We start from the raw sequence: 16670 nt of genomic DNA, 5'->3' as shown, positions 1-16670 counted from the left end.
GGTCCTTGTGCATTGCAGTTAGTGTCCTTAACCGCTATGCCATGGCACTTTCTTGAAGAAATGTGCTCGTTTCTAAATGTTAAACCTTCCATTGTTTGGACTTAGAATATTTTTCAGCCTAGCTCTGCACTGGAGATAGGCAAGGGTGGAAGTCCTAGGGGTTGGAAGTCTGAGAGCTGATAGGAAGGGTAGAGTGGATGGCTGAGGGCTTGGGACTATCAGTATTAGAGCTCTGAGGATCCCATGGGGTTGAAGGATATAGCTTCTCAATGTTCCATATTGCTATTGGGTTTATAGTAGCCCTTATAAGATTGAGACTAAAAGGCTGTAAGAGGGAACTTTATACAAGGAGCTAGGAAGATGTTTAAGACTGGCAGGGATTCCATGTAGGATGAGGCTGTAATGTAAAATCTAAAGATGGAAACAGATGTACCTTAAACTCTGGCAGTGTAAAATGGTCCAGATTAGGAGAAAGGTCAAGTGGCAAAGTACTACAGTTTACAAATAGATATAAATGTACAAACAAGTTGTTCTGCTAGTTTAAATAAACAAGCATTTATTTCACTTACAAATAGAAATTAACTGATTATAGCAATAAATGGTGATTGTTTCACATACACAAAGCATTTTTGCAAGGTAATAATTTCAAATGAAACAAATTTCATGTCAGTGCTAAGAGGTCCTTAAATGCACTAAAACGTGTAACGTAAAAAATATTGTTTTAGACATTGATCAGGGAAACAGAATTGGTTAAAATTTAAACATGTTGGCCACAAAAACGAATGGTTTGACTGAAAAAATTAAAAAAAACTTTTTGTATCAAATATTTCTTTCATGCACAGAGTAAGGCCCTTAGAGTGTTTTCAGAAATTACATTTTTGCAGAAATGACCTTTCAACACCGAGCCAACAATTTGCGACTTGCAGTTTTGTGATAATTTTAAGTGAAAGACTTTTTTCTAATGCTCTGGCAATGTGGATGTACAACTTGGAAAATACAAAATGCACATAGAATTTTGTCCAAGGAAAAACTTATAAAGATGAACAAAGAAATTGACTGGATGTGAACGTGCAACCTCTGAAATACCGTACCAGTGCTCTACCAACTGAGCTATCCAGCCCTATGTCGGCGGTTCTGCCCATTTGTCAATATCTCTATTCGGAGGTACCTATTGTGGTAAAATGATGTACACGTATGTGTGTGAGTTTAGGACATTTGGAGAAAAAGTGACTGAAATATTGGGCCTCTTACCATTTTGTGTTTAGGTTTGGGAAAACTGTGAAGCTTTTTTTTTTTATGTCCTGACAACCACAAATTTGAATTTTTTTTATCAATCATCATATTTACAGATGATTATAAAAATATGTAATTTTGGGAAACATTTGCAAACAGATGTAAGACAATACATTCTTTTACTGAATAAAAATTACATGTAATTTTTTCATGCTGAGATACATACATCTTCAAAGTGCTTCATGTCTGTGATTCAGAATCACAAACAGCGCCCTCACATTACCAGAATGTACTCATAAACAGCGCCCTCACATTACCGCGAAATCATTCTGATTCATAAACGGCGCCCTCACATTACTGCGATATCATTCTCACTCATAAACAGCGCCCTCACATTACCGCAATATCATTCTAACTCATAAACAGTGCCCTCGCATTACTGTGATATCATTTTAACTCATAAATAGCGCCCTCACATTACTTGGTAAAACTCAATTTTTTATACCTCATTTTCAGGGCCGTAAAAGAACTGGACAAGGTGCTGGCCAAAGTTTTTTTTTTTTCAGTGTCGTGAGACTTCAGTACTCTGTAGCGGAAGTTTCTTGTTTTGATGCCAGAAAATAGCCAAATTAAATGACGCTCACTGTGAATACGATAGGTTTAAATTATTAATCACTACGTATGATCCTTGGATTCTTTGAGTAGTGTACAAATGCAGATAGACTTGCTCCATCACCAAGGTGGAAGCAAGGAACTGCATCTCTGAGAAGATCGAGTCCTTTCCTTGCCTTTTTGTGAATCAATGCCTAAGACTCTGACGAGGATCCCTCATGCAATCTTGGAAACTGTTCCTCCTCAAAGACGTAGGCGAGGACTGGCATCTATCTGAGTTACTTCCTGTCCCTGACATTCTCATGATTCATCTCTGCGAAGTCTCAGAGGATCTTGGCCTCCACCTTCCTTCTGTCCAGGTTGAAGGAGGCGAGGGCGCTCTTCTCATCAGCATCAGGGTCTGCTTCTCCTGGGGCATACCCACAGCTTTCATATGAGGAGGTCTGGGGAAAAAATTAATCACAAAAGGAACTAAGTCGCAGCAGAAATTGAGACATGTTTTCAAAAATGATAGAATCCTTGTACGCTCCTGATTTGTACACCTTTTATTTCATTGAAAAACTATTCGTGTCTATTGCTTTTCATCCGTTTTCATGTCAGAAAAAACTATGACAAGAGGATTCCTTTGACAGTGCTGACCCGTTACTTCCGAAAGCATTTGTGATTTCTACTCTTTGTTAGAAATATTTTTTCAGACACCCTTTTAGGGTTTAGTGAATCAAAAAGTGACATTTTTAAACACTTAAAGTTGTCTTTCCCTTTTTCTAACAAGCGAGGGCGCTGTTTTACAGTAATACTGTAACATCAATCAGGGAAGACCACAAACCTAAAATATCTATGGACCAACAGCTCCGACAGAAATCAACGATTGATCCCGAAAGTGGGGGCAGAAATATTTCAACAGTGTGCTCAAGTCTGTTGAGTTGGATACAAATCGGAAATTTTAGATGGTGACTGAAAATACTGCCAAGTGTTTACAACGCGGTCCCTTTTTGTGTTTTGGTTCAATTGTCAAAATTAAGGTAGATCCCTCTTTAAATAAGAGCTCTGAACACTTAAAATTTTGTCCATGTTCACTGCTCACCTTCAAAAAGCCTGAACAAATCCCCATAATGTATGTGATTTTAATTTTTAGAATTTATTTTTGAAATGTTTTGGAAACACAGTTCTCAGTGCTCTATCAGATAAAACTTGAGAAAATTGGTTACCTTTGCTTTTCAAAATACATGTATTCCCTAAACAGCGATGTCAGGAATTTATCTGAATTTCACCTAATGTGCACCTTGGTTTCTACTAATGGCTTGTATTAATGGGCAATATTATGAGGAAGAAAAATTGAACTGTGCAGGGTTAGAACTTTAATAAAAAGATCGACAGGGCCAAATAATCTTTGATGGGCAATTGCCACAGTTACCCCCATCCATCTTCGTTGATGCAGAGCAGTGCTGCACAGCAAATCATGAAACCCCTGGGGACAAGGCAGCCATTTGCTCATGGTTATTAAAACTGGAGAATTCCCTTATTATGCCCCTGCTGTTGTCGGTCTAAAGGTATTTTATGTCTGTGATAAGATGTTTCATTTCATAGGTCAGGGTTGCCCTAAAAGCAAACCACAAGCACCCAAGAGTGGATCCAGGACCCAATTTTTTTCAGGGAGCGGGGACAAACATGATTCTGGGGGTCATTTCTTTTTTTAATTGTTAAAGTTGTTTGAGGGGTTAGGGTACATTTCCACTTTTCAAAAGAAGGGAAATTAAATAGACCAAAAAGATCCTTTCTTTTTTTTTAAAATGGAAACAATTTTTGCTCCTTGTTTGGTCATGACCCCAATTGGCCCCTCCCCCTTTCCTGGATTCATCCTTGCAGAAAGCCAGCAATGATATGAAACACAGGACTCTTACCTGTGCTACTTATGACGTAATCTGCCTCTTCACTTTGGAGATATCATCGGTCAGTCCACTCGCACCATGACGCTAGCCAGCCTCAGCGTTCATGTAGGCAGCCATGGCAGTACATTCACCTGGCAATGAGGCCTTCCCAAATCTAAACACAGGGAAAAATGACAAAAAACAACAAGAAAAGGTCACCTAAGGTTTTTCAGTCACACTGTAATAATAATTTTTTTTCCCCAAATGAGCAAAACATCCATGTTTCAACCCATCACCACATCGACTCTTATTGTGGGTTCCATAAAACCATACAGCGCTGGGGAGTGCAGGGTGTAACAGGCCGGGTGGGGTCAGGGCCCAATTTCATGGGCTTCTTCACAGTCAGAAGAAACATCGTGCTAACTTTAGCAGAAAAATGTGCTAACCTTGAGCACTATTTCATGGCGGTGCTCGGGGTGGTTGTGCTAACGGTTGCGTGCGGATAGAGATTTCTGTTGTTACATCACTAAGTTGAAGCAAATCTTTCTTCCAAGGTTAGGATGCACTTGGATGTACTTGCTGTTTACGGTATGCATGAAATACGCAGAGCCTCTGTAAGCGTGAAATCGCATGCTAAGCAGCGCCGAGAAATTGGGCCCTGATTGTTACAAGCACGGTTCCAACGAAATCCTAAAATCAAATTCAGTGACCTTTCCTGCACTTTCCAGAACTAAAATATGACACTTTCCACGGCATTTAGTGCCACTCTGCACAGAAAATTTGTTTGGTATAATAAACAGGAAGACTGCCATAGCCACTATCCATAACCACCATGAAACTCACCCTTGTACAATCTTGATTTCCATGACTTTTCCTCAGACCAATTTTCCAGGAGTTTTCCATGACTTTTCGGGACAACTCTTCTCAGAATTTTCAATGACTATGGGAACCCTTTACAAGCACAAACAGATTAAAAGTATGTCACAGTCTATCATTTGCAGTTATCCAAAAGGTATCCAAATTTTTTGTTGAAAAGCATGCTTGGTTTAGATAGAGACTAAATTCTGTGAGAAACTTTTCTTTCTGGCAAACGGTCTTCATGAAGAAACAATGATTTCAAGCAGGTGCCTTCTCAAATGTTTGGGAAGTCACTATTAGAAATGCATGCAAGCATTGACACAATGCACAGACACTAGCAGTTTCTATAATTTATCAGTTCAGGGGGTGACAAGGTGTAGCTGCATTCGACTGAATTTGCGAATGTTTCCCAGATGCTGAATTCAGGCACAATTTAAGACACGACTCAGCAACTTTTGATCTGAAATCGAAGTCCTAGAATAGTTTTCTCAGAATATGGAGCATTCACTATTAAGCTGAATCTCCATCTTCATCAGGTTCGTTCTTGTGTTCCCTTCTTTAGATTTTGAATAATTTTGTTGCTTCAAAGGAAAATAATCCACAAAAGACAAATGTAGGACTGTACCTTTAATCGAATTGTTGCAACAACCTAAATCATGACTACTGTAGTCGAAAAACAAGACATGGCTTACTCTACTGGGGCAGTGATGCCAGAAGATGAGCCCACAGGCAGGGGACCAGCCACGCTGCCATCGCCTTACTCTATCAGGGCAGTGATGCTAGAAGATGAGCCCACAGGCAGGGGACCAACCACGCTGCTATCGCCTTACACTGTAAGGGCAGTGATGTCAGAAGATGAGCCCACAGGCAGGGGACCAACCACGCTGCTATCACCTATCAGGGCAGTGATGCCAGAAGATGAGCCCACAGGCAGGGGACCAACCACGCTGCTATCGCCTTACTCTATCAGGGCAGTGATGTCAGAAGATGAGCCCACAGGCAGGGGACCAACCACGCTGCTATCACCTATCAGGGCAGTGATGCCAGAAGATGAGCCCACAGGCAGGGGACCAACCACGCTGCTATCACCTATCAGGGCAGTGATGCCAGAAGATGAGCCCACAGGCAGGGGACCAACCACACTGCTATCGCCTTACTCTATCAGGGCAGTGATGCCAGAAGATGAGCTCACAGGCAGGGGACCAACCACGCTGCTGTTACCTTTAACCCCTGGTAAAAATGCAGTAACACAAAGGGAGCAGTTATGTCTGTATGCATTGTAATAAATGTACTTTTGTTTGAGCATGTCCTCAGCAGAGTTGTGGGTTTTAAGGCGATGTCTAAAAGGTGTGGCCGAGGCTAGAAGATAAAATACGGATGTCATCACTGACTCTAGGTGTTAACTTCAGCAGTGAAAACAGAGTCGTGACTTCATCATAAAAAATTGAAAAAATGAACAAAAAATGTAAGCAGTATCTTTCCTAAGTGGAAAGCTGCACTGAATTGTCAAATTTGTCGGACAAAGGAAGTCACAGTACAAAGGTTTTGCCCGGAATTGTTCCTTTTGTTTCCGATATCTAGGGCCTTTTTAAACACAGTCTTTGGACAAAGTACTGTACATGTACTTACCTTCACTGTCTGTGCTACGGCTAACATCAGAGTCATCTTCATCATTTTCTGCGAGGCCAAACTTGTCAGAGCTGACAAAGTGTAGACAAAGTAAGGATAATTTAAGCAGCAAGACGTAACGACAGCATAGAAAGACGGTGGTTCCTGGAAATCTTCCCGAATCCTAAAAAATCCTCCCCAAAATGAGACATTCTCTGAAATTCTACAGACACATCAAGTCCCATTTGAATTCAAAGAGGCTGGGCTTGGCTCTATCTTCCTCAATCTTCCACAAATCTCCTGGTGGATTTTGAAGGATCTGGGAAGGTTGGCATTAAGACACATGTAATAGTACGGGGGAAAATGAGTAAACTTGCAGGAATCAAGTTCACTTTCTCAATCCAGGTTGTCGTTGAATAACGTGGTGCTGGGAAGGAACTTACTCAGGTCCTGTGCTCTCCACTGATGCTGCCCACTCACTTGCCACTCCTTGCTCCATCATCTTCTCTTAACAACTTCCTCCTACAAGAAAAACAAAAAAACCAAGGCATCCCTTCAGTTTTTACTGTTGTCGCAGCAACATCTTTCATTTATTGTTGAAACCCTCTAACTGCGCACCCCTCAACTTTGGCGCAGTTTCATTCAAAACTGCGGATTTTACTCACCCACTACAACTTTCCAATTGAATTATTTTGGCTCAGTTTTCCAATATTTTTTGCTTCAGTGCAAAATGGACACTTCTAAACCTGCCCAAAAATTTAAAATAATTTTCTAACAAACTTTTGTTTAAGTGTATGTAAAATGAGGTAATACTAGAAATTATCAAGTTACAGAACTTCTCAAATGTTTATGTGGGGTTTTGGGTGATTTTTTCAAGTGAGCCACATAAGGGAACATTAACAGTCAAGATGCCATGGCACGATTACTTGACATCCTCGATGTTAGTCGAGATGTACCCGGTAGGCCTACATGTACGGAAAGAAATCCATTACCGATATTTGCCCTCAGTGACCTCGCATTATTAGTACAGGTACCACCAGCCATCTCAAAGCAATGAAAAAGTGTCCTAAAATGTCAAAATTTAGCAGTGAAAATGTTGCTGGTATTCACTTAGAAAAAACTTGAACATTCCAGACCAATGCCATAAGGTTTCTTCCTCCGTGGTCCATTTGTGCAAAGGGAGTCAAGCCGCATCCATATCACATCTACGTTTAATTTTTTAAATTTATTTATCTGATCATCTAACCCTAACTCCCCAAGGGTTGCTGGCCCTAACCTTCCCCATTCACACAAAGTTAAACACCCACATGGGACTTTGTGCACAGAGGCTGTTGGACTTTGTTTTTCTGAGGTATGCCAAACCCAATGCAAAAGCCAGCTGTTATGGGTCTACTAGACCTATCCCCACAGAATTAAACACTTTACTACTGTTTAATTCTGTGTGGTTGGGGAAGTTTAGGGCTAACAGTGCATTTAGCGCCAACTACAGGACGATAATGAGTGAACAAGACAATGAAGAAATGTTCAGTTTCTGAGGCGGGAAGAAAAGCCATCGTCATACATGTACATCATGGAATTCTTTCTGAAATGTATGGTCTATCCGCCTTGAGCAGAAGCACCCCCTCATTGGTCGAAAAGAGCCATTTCATGCATGTTGGTGGGGAGAGTTCATTTACTGTGATGCGTGTACTTCATAGTCTCCTGTGGTGCAGTTCCCACCAAAGGAGCCTCCATTGCTAGGAACATTGTGCCCTCCCATGGTCCCACCCAGGTCTCATACATAACCCTAACTGAAGAGACTGAAAGTGCCGTCCAATCTGGGCTAGGTGACAGGCCCAGGCTGAGAATAAGATTGATGGAGAAAGATATTCGCCATGTTTAGGAGGTTTACCCCAAGAACTGTGGGGTATGCCTACGGGATGTTTAAAGTCACTCATCTGTGGGACTTGCGGCCATGTTTGATGATACAGGGTTGCAATGCTATCTGTTTTTTTAATCCAGCCTTTGAGGTATCATGACCGGTGATTCAAATTCAACTTTTCCAATCAAGTTTTCACGTGAGAGAAACCTTAAGGTACTTACATGCATAGACCACCAGTCTTGCGCGGTAAAATAAAGTTGAAAATCAGGCAGGGGGCCTTGGGCCAAGTCCTGCATGGTAGCCAAGTTCTCATTGTTCGAGTCCGAGTCCAGAAGGTTTAAGTCCAAGTTCAAGTCTGACTCAGAGTCTTTGAAAATCCACTGATCTCCACAGCAACTGACAATAACCTAACACAGAAGTTACTAGTATATATCAGGAACCAAGTTTATCATTGACTTTCGTGTCAGGGTTAAAAGGCTAACATACAGTATGTTTGTAAATAAAGTGTACGTGCAATGTTAGATTTCTGGAAATACTGATATGCCAAAGTTTGTCAAGCTGACTAAAACGACTGGGATTGTGCCTTCTTATCTATGGCAATTAATGATGCATCCAAGTGCCTGGCCTTCCCACATTACAAGGCCAGGTATCTCTTGCACATGTCAGTTGGCCTCCATGTATAAATAAAGTTAGAAAAGCAATGTTAGAATTCTGGATATACATGTAGGGCCTACTTTCACACAGGTATGCTAAAGTGTGTTGAAACTAGCTTGGAAGGTTTTATTCATGCTGCAGCCAAGTGCCTGCCTTCAAGAGTTGAAGAGACCGAGTGGACTTGGGACCGAGTTGATCTGAGATGGAGTTGACTCGGAGTGAGTTGATTCTAGACCAAGTTGGCGACTTCACATTGATGAGTATACAGTGCCATGTTTCGCTGGACCATATCCAAATCTTTACAAAGGCAATTCATAAGAGTCCAAGTTGCTCAGGCTATTATTAACTTATGATTTACATCATCCTGATGCAGTCGCGTCAATTATCATTTCAAAAATTCAAATATGCTTAGCATGCCAACACGGCCAAAGTGAAGTTGGGCTTGTTGGGTAATAATAGTAGTGATGATCCTAGGATTAGTCTCAACATGGTCACTGTCTCATCACTCTCAAACTGAGGAACTAGGCCTACATGTAGGCTTATGAATTCTATTCCTGTAAAGTGTGGAATAATAAAAGCAAAATCGACTGTACTTACTCCATTCAAGATGCTCCATCAATCAATGTCATCACGTAGGTGTGCCAGCCATTGATGACACACGAAGTCGCGAAAATAAACAGATTAAAGTAGTTCTACTAAGTGGAGCGTTAGTATTCCACTTTTTCGAATTTTGGACGGGGTTGATCCCACTTGGGGAATAGCAGACCTACATGTAGGATTGAAGCGACCACCGTACACACAAGTGCACGCGTGGGGGCGCACTCACGTGTTGTTTATATGCAGTGTGTGTGTACTGTCTGGTCGGTCCGCCAGGAATATTACAGACAGCAGAGCTCGACATGACAGTGGAGTCAAATATCGAGCATTAAATGTCGCGCGCTGATTTCCATTGCACCCTCTCGTGACTTCATTTCACCAATATTGGTGAAATGAAGTCACTAGAGGGCGCAGTCGAAATCGGCACGCTCGGTAAACTCGATCGAGTTCTGCCGTATGGGTCGATCGATGCAGCGCGAGTTTTGCGTAGTGACGTCATGTACCGAGTGCCTGGCAGGGTGCACCCTCGTACTTAAGCCAGAAATATGGCCGCCGAGCTCATTAATAAAAGTTATACACTCAAACTATTATATATTAGAGGGGTCCTGGAAGCCATGGAACTGGGGAATTGAAAAATACGAGACTGAACCCCTGGGCCGGACTCAGGGCTTCCAATTCTGAGCAATGTGGATGCAATCGGCCGGGGGTCCGAAAGTGGCACTATTTGAGCCATTTTGCAGAGGGATGGTTTTTCAAAATGGCTCCTTTTCTGGGCAGGGACATTTTCTTCATTTTAGAAGTGGTCTGCTTCTGGTGAAAGTTTCTCAAAAATTCATTGGTCAACCCCCCGAAAATGAAAGGGGACATGTGGAACATCATTTTTCTGTGCAGCCTGAACACCTGTGAGAGTTGTGAGTATTTTTAAAATATTTGTGAAGTCTGGGGATTTATCACTGCTGTCTATGGGAATTTATTTCTAGTGGTGCACCCTGGCATTGATCACCATTATAGACTGCATAGGACATCGCGCATTGTTTGTGTACAAAATGCACGGCCGAACAATGGCGGCGCTTCAGGAGGGTAAATGTGGTGCTGTATGCTGTGCATTTCTGGTCAACATAACCTTGTTTTTCATGGGATGATGGCTACACGCTAAGCCCTCGGCCTCCCTCGCGAAAATAAGCCAAAAATAAACAGAAAATGCAAGAATATCATTTCTGGAAACAACTGACCATTTTCTTATTGTCCTATTGCGCATGTCCTGTCCAGTGTATATAGTGGAGATCAGTTGTCTTTAGTCAGCGTGTTTCGCGTTTACGCGCGCCGCATGTCGTGCAGGGGCGCGAGCGTGTAGCTTTTGTAATGTGCGAGTGATTGACTTTACGTTTATGTATAATTCATTCCGAACAGCCAGTAAGCATCATTTCTGAATTCCACACGACCAGCTGGGGCTTGTGAAGAAACGTGCACGCAGCCCAAGGAGTCGAGGATGAGCCCACGGACATGTATAAAAAAATCTGGACTCGCAATGCCCTTAATCAGCTTATAGAGTCATTGAATCCACTCGCAGCCATTTTACCGAGCCGAATACAAAGCTTTCCTGGCAATGCCCGCCTTTGTTCTTCCTGACGTCAATAGAAGGAAGCCAACCATGCATTTGTTTTCGGCTCGGTAAAATGGCCGCTGATTGGCTTCTTTTTCATTAGTAGGCGTTGCAAGTCCAGGTTTTTTTTTTATATACGTCTGTGGATGAGCCACAGACGCCTTTTCCGCAGTTGGTTGTGAGCGTGCTAAGAACCACTATGCGCATGCCTAGAACTGCACGCGCATGCCCACATCAACCAAAAAGGAGGGCTCTTGTGTCTGCCGCCACCAAGTGTCTCAAAGTTTCCCATTGAGGATGATTTTCATCAGTATTTCGATGTCTGTTATTTGAAAAAGCCGACATCACGAACACGCCCATGGCTCTAATGCTTATTCCTCCAGTCAGGCTACGCCAAGTTCGAAGTTTACTGAAGGGGGAACTTTCCCGGTTCAAATTTACTGGGTGAAGTTGAAATTTACATTTCCACCTCGTACAGGTATCAGCGCCCACTTTAGAACCATCTGCTGACCCCCGTTGACAGGCTTGAACTTGGGGGGGAGGTCGGAGGGCGTGTAGTCTTTGTCGTCAGTCGTAAGATTAACAGCCCTTTGGAGCGGCAAACATCAACAATGTTGGGGGCAGGCTACACAAAGAAAGGTCACTGCGAGGTCACCGTAGACTACCAACCGCGCTACGCGAACGCTTATGAACACCCACCCAGGCACGCTTCGTTTATTGTTTCACGCGGGTTAAAGCGAGTGGTTTATAAAGAAACGATAACAAGTCGTACTTAACCATCTCCTCCTAGATCCTTCCCAAAATAATTTTGAACAAACGATGCGGGCGCGTTTCTGTTGCTTTGAAGGGTAGCTGCAAGGAAATTCGTTTTAATACACACCTTAGAATACACCTTTTTGTTTCACTTAACCTCGTTGACGATTTTTGCGTCACCTTTTCAAAATGTGTCTGGCTGCTATTTTGATTCTCATGCTGAGTATTTCCATATTCATGAGCCTAACCGTGATGTCATCCCAGAAAGAAAACCTCACTGTGCTTTTGGTCTGTGCACACAAATCTCTTGCAAGTTTCTAGATTTTGCCGGCGGCCTCTTTGTTGATGTTTGTAGGTCAAAGAATTTCTGCGCCAACATTGACATTTTGGTGTAAACATGAGCACCGTGCCAACCTTTTGCACACAAAATGTCCCCAGTCTTATAGGATATCTATTCATTTTCAGGTATTTTTACGACAAGTGTTAGCAATGCCATAAAAGCTATATCTTTCATTGGTTCGTCTCCGAAGCATCTGGTGAGATGTTCATTGTTAGCAAGCTTTTTGCAAATAATGCCGGTCGGAACTATTTTTACAAATTTTCAATTCTTATTTGTTACATTTTCTCCTTTTTTCAGTTTTTGAACTTATTTTTAACAAAGGTATATTGCTACCTAATATTTTGATGACTTCCCATCCCGCCAAAAATCTGCTTGTCTAATTTCTACATTGTCGGATAAAAATAAAATGTTTTTGACACTCTTTGGCTTCTACGCACAAAAAAAGAATCCTGTCGATAAATAAGACCCTGAGGTGCTCCTGTCGAGATATTTCTGGACTGTACTTGTCTTTGTGTTCGAAAGAGCATCCAGGTCAGCCCGAACGTTCAGGCAAGTTGGTGTTCGATCGTGTAGCACCCAACCCCCGTAGGGGGTCCGGCCTCGACGCGATAAGAGATTGACATATCGCCGTATTAGCGATGATTTTTTTTTTGTATTTGGCAAAAGTTCAAAGTTCAGCCCGCTGCGGGGCTCGTTGGCTTCTCCCCGCGAACAGTCCGCCAGCGCGTAATCCGTTGCTCCGCTCGGCCAAATCCCCCGACACTACACAAGGGATTACCTCTTTCCTTTTTTTCACATTTCGACAATCATGCCTTTTCCTCTTTTTACCCCGTTTTTGCTCCAGGATTTTTTTTATGCTTGCCGCTGGTTCTCCAATTCTTGTATTTTTTTCACTCGCTGTTGGAACCGACATCAGGAGACTACAGAATTGAATTTTCGCCAGGTTTGGTGATTTTGTATCGAGGTCAGTGCCTGGTCGTCGTTCGAAGCCTCGTCGCCTGAAGACAACTTGATACAAAATCTATAGCGGAAGAGCCTCAAACTATTTGTCTCAGAACATATATTTCGTAGGCCTGTACTGAATAAATATATTGACCTAATAAAATGCTCTCCCAAAAATACACAGGATCAGGCCGAAAGCGAAATATTAATTTTAAATGCGATGGGGAGAGGGGTAAACAAATTTTAAGCTGAATTTTGGTAATGAATACTTTGCGATCATATAGAAGAAAAAGTATGTTTTGACTTTTGGGGGGCGCTCTCTATCAGCAGTTTTGACAATTGGGAACTAAAATGTGTATAAAAATGACACACGAAAAGAAACTAAATTGCCAAGTTAATAATAATATTGAAGAATTTTGTAGTCACTGTTGGTAAGTATGAATTGTTGCGTAAATGTTATGAAGAATGACAAATAGAAACGTCGTATTTCAGCATCGTAAAATAATTTCATGTAAGCGAATCAGTTACGCCCACTTTCTAACACGTGTAGGCAAGCCATATCCAACTGGTTGTGAAAGTTTAAAAACTAAGCTGATTTTTATCACGAAATCTTTTGTTCTCTTAGTTTCACTATCTGTCATTGTTTTGGAGTATATCGATGTGGATTGATTTTTAGTTTATAAAGACCACTTTGACAGTTTTAGAGTTTATTACTTCGCTGGACCGTTGCCGTGGGGACTGCGGAGCATGTCAAAAGTGTCACGGGCTTTTCCCGGCCATTGGAAAAACAATACTTTGGCAGTGATTTGGTTCGTGTACTGACGCATCCCGCGAATGTCAAAACCTCTTCGTTGCGAGCAAATTGGACATTAGGTTTGTCAAATGCCAGCGCACTTTGGTGAACCTGGTCCCCGTGCCGAGAGGCCGCGGCACCGTGACGTTGTCAATCAGTGGCGCCGCCGGGTGTCGGCGCGCGACGCCCCGTCGACACCGTGCGTTCTGCATCTGCCACCTCAAACTTGACAGGACATGCGTGTGACCCGGAGTTGGCAAGTACGGGTCGTTAACGGGAACACGACAGAATTTTCGCTTCAAAGGCTCCCTTCAAAGTGTTATGATATACATTGTGTATGTGGTTGTCAACCACTGACGTGAACTTTTTGAAAATTTCAAATGCGCTTTTCCATTTAGAGAAAGACAGCAAAAAGAGTGTATTGAAAGACTTCCAGTTCAGGATAAATCCCGATGGAGCATACCGATAATAGGTACAAATATAACTTCTGTCAAATTTTGTAGTTCAACTCATGACATACGGAAACTCGATAAATAGATGGACCCATTGCAACTGGTACTCGGCGACATTTCCTTTGACTTGGCAAGGAACCATTGAAACAGGTGAAGTGCAGCCCCTCTATTGTGCACCTGTTCTCGAGAAAACAACTGTTTTCTGGGAAATAACCGAAGCAACACCGATGTTTGTACAGAAACCTCTGCTCAGGATTATCAAATAAAACGATAATTAGCATGTTCCAAGAGCTGGGAAGAAGCTAGTTCGCATGCGCAATCACCTAACCAATGGTTGCGTGCTTCTGGTGTGGAATGTCTGTGCCAGTAATGGAAGCAAGGGTGTATTTCCGCTAAGCTAAGCGGGAAGTGTACTGCTTAGTGTGTTTAGGTGCAAAACAAAAAAGTGGCTGAAAGCCGACCAATAGAAATGTGCGATGCATGATAGCTTGGCGGGTGACCGACTTTCGCCGAGCAAAATTTGTACGTAGCAAATTTCTGTCCTGAGTTCTGTGTTACAATTTGGGCCGAAGCACCCAATGCCATAGCCGACAGGGCTGTCAAAATTGGTCTCCTTTAACGGCTAGAGCGACGTTCCGTCGTCGTGACTACCGATGGTACACCGAGTGCTTATCGCACATGCGAGATAAAAACGGCCCTGGGTTCACGGGTGCAACCGAATACTCGTATGAAACAATCCCAGGTGTCAAGGTCGCGCGTTTGATGAGACTTTGGGGAGTTGATCGATTGAGACACTCGGCACCTCGACACTCAGTAAAAACAATCGACCGTGATCTTGGGAAATCTTGAATTTTCTCGCACGGGCGTCGTTCAGTGTCACGTGAATAAGAAGGTCTGTCGGTTCGTTTAACGGTTCAAACTTTGACATTCTTAATCGATGTAGAAAGGTTGAAGTATTTTTTGGTGAAAGGGGTTTTTCCGAGTTCATATCTCATGGGTAACTGATTTGATTTTATCTTTTCAAAGCACAGGCAGGTGTAGGCATTGTCAGGTCGATGTGAATGCTTCAGAACTTGAATGAATCCGTCAAATTTGTTTTCGTAGGCATCGCCGTCATCCGCGTCATCGATGTGACTGTCCTCGCCAATGCAGCTGCTGTTCCCATTGTCTCTGCTATCATCGTGACCAAAGTGACTGCCATCGTCATATACGCCATCTGCCAGTCGTCTTTGGGTGTCACTGTCGTAATCACTGTCGGATCTCATTGCCAGAGTCACCAACATGATTGCCATGATTTCCTTCGTTTATTATATATTACATGTATTGGCAAAAATAGTTACTCAAGGTGAACAAAGCAGACACATCGACCCATCGACTCACCGATTGATCGATTGATTGATCGACTGATTGATCAACTATTATATGGACATTTCAACTGTCTAGTTTCACTTCACATACTGATGAGAAAAAACATTCATGCTATTTTTCACGAGAAATTGAAGTCTGTAGGCTCAAAATCGATTGCTTTCCGCTAGTGAGGTGTGGACGCCACATTTGGTCCAATTTCCTTACTGAAATTTGATAATAAACGACAGTTAAACGTGAATGCCTCAGATTATTAAAGTAGGCTATCAAGCATAGACTGCATAGTGTTAAGCTTCCCCCGAGAAAGGCACTCGTCATGACCGATTACTTATGATCGACATGGATTTTTTGTCCGAATCTTTACTGCTTGCGGCGACCGGGATAAATTGCACGCAACGCTGGCAACCGGATCTCGCCCAAAAGTAGTTCCCGCCATTTTCCATTTTGCGCGAGCAAGGCAGAAAATGTACTCCCCGTCCGCCCGCGAAGTTGGACTTCCTCGTCTTCCGCGGTGGCCAAATCCAATCACGATCGCATTTGAAAGAGGGGGGGGGGACACAGGAGAGATGCGAAGAAAATAAGGGCCAGCTTGGCAAATTGCAGTCCGTTGCCATGACAACCGACAGCGCAGCTGAAGGCATCCGAATCCGGCGCTCGATCTGCGCTCTATTGTGAGGAAGGACAGAGAAAAAAAGAGCGGTGTTTATGTTAAACCGGTCCCTTGGGTATTCCTATCCTGCTGTTTTTGTGCCGAGGACAGCGGCAGAACCCGCCGTTCGAGCAGACGGAGGGAGATGGAAAGTCATTATATTGAATGCATTTAATTTTGTAGCTTGCAAACCTGAATAGTTTGCCCGTTAGAAAGGTTGGAGTTCTTAGGCAGATTTCTAGTCAATTCTAGGGTCATTTAGGGGCCACGCAACCTCCAGGGAAACTGTAAGTAACGCTGTCCACTGCGTTTTTAAGGAGGGGATAAATGTCTACTCAACGGGTCTTATAAACGTTGTTGTTTAAGACCAGCCACATGACGGGCTCTCGACCAGTAGCGTGATTCGACCACCAGAATAAGAAGCCGTTACTGCGGTGGCACAACGCTCGTGGACAGGTGGTGCGCGCGCGTTACATGCCTCT

The 16670-nt window shown here is 42.8% G+C and overlaps 1 long non-coding RNA gene across 4 annotated transcripts; it reads right to left on the bottom strand.

The window, feature by feature from the left end:
* Positions 1 to 527: 527 nt before the first annotated feature.
* LOC147795832 (uncharacterized) lies at positions 528 to 9744 on the bottom strand. 4 transcript variants are annotated; one of them, XR_015423520.1, is made up of 8 exons: positions 9292 to 9744; positions 8262 to 8447; positions 6623 to 6701; positions 6201 to 6271; positions 5264 to 5801; positions 4557 to 4664; positions 3747 to 3888; positions 528 to 2288 (listed from the first exon to the last, which is right to left on the bottom strand). It is a non-coding gene; the product is annotated as an uncharacterized LOC147795832 (long non-coding RNA). The 4 variants fall into 4 exon arrangements; XR_015423519.1 differs by lacking the exon at positions 4557 to 4664; XR_015423521.1 differs by lacking the exons at positions 4557 to 4664; positions 8262 to 8447.
* Positions 9745 to 16670: the final 6926 nt, after the last annotated feature.

This window comes from Acanthaster planci, linkage group LG20 (genome assembly GCF_054643075.1).
Source record: "Acanthaster planci isolate LZ-2023a linkage group LG20, COTS_SCS, whole genome shotgun sequence".
Taxonomy (NCBI): domain Eukaryota; kingdom Metazoa; phylum Echinodermata; class Asteroidea; order Valvatida; family Acanthasteridae; genus Acanthaster; species Acanthaster planci.
Note: the sequence above shows the minus strand (reverse complement) of the source record. Positions and strands in the feature narration are given on the sequence as shown.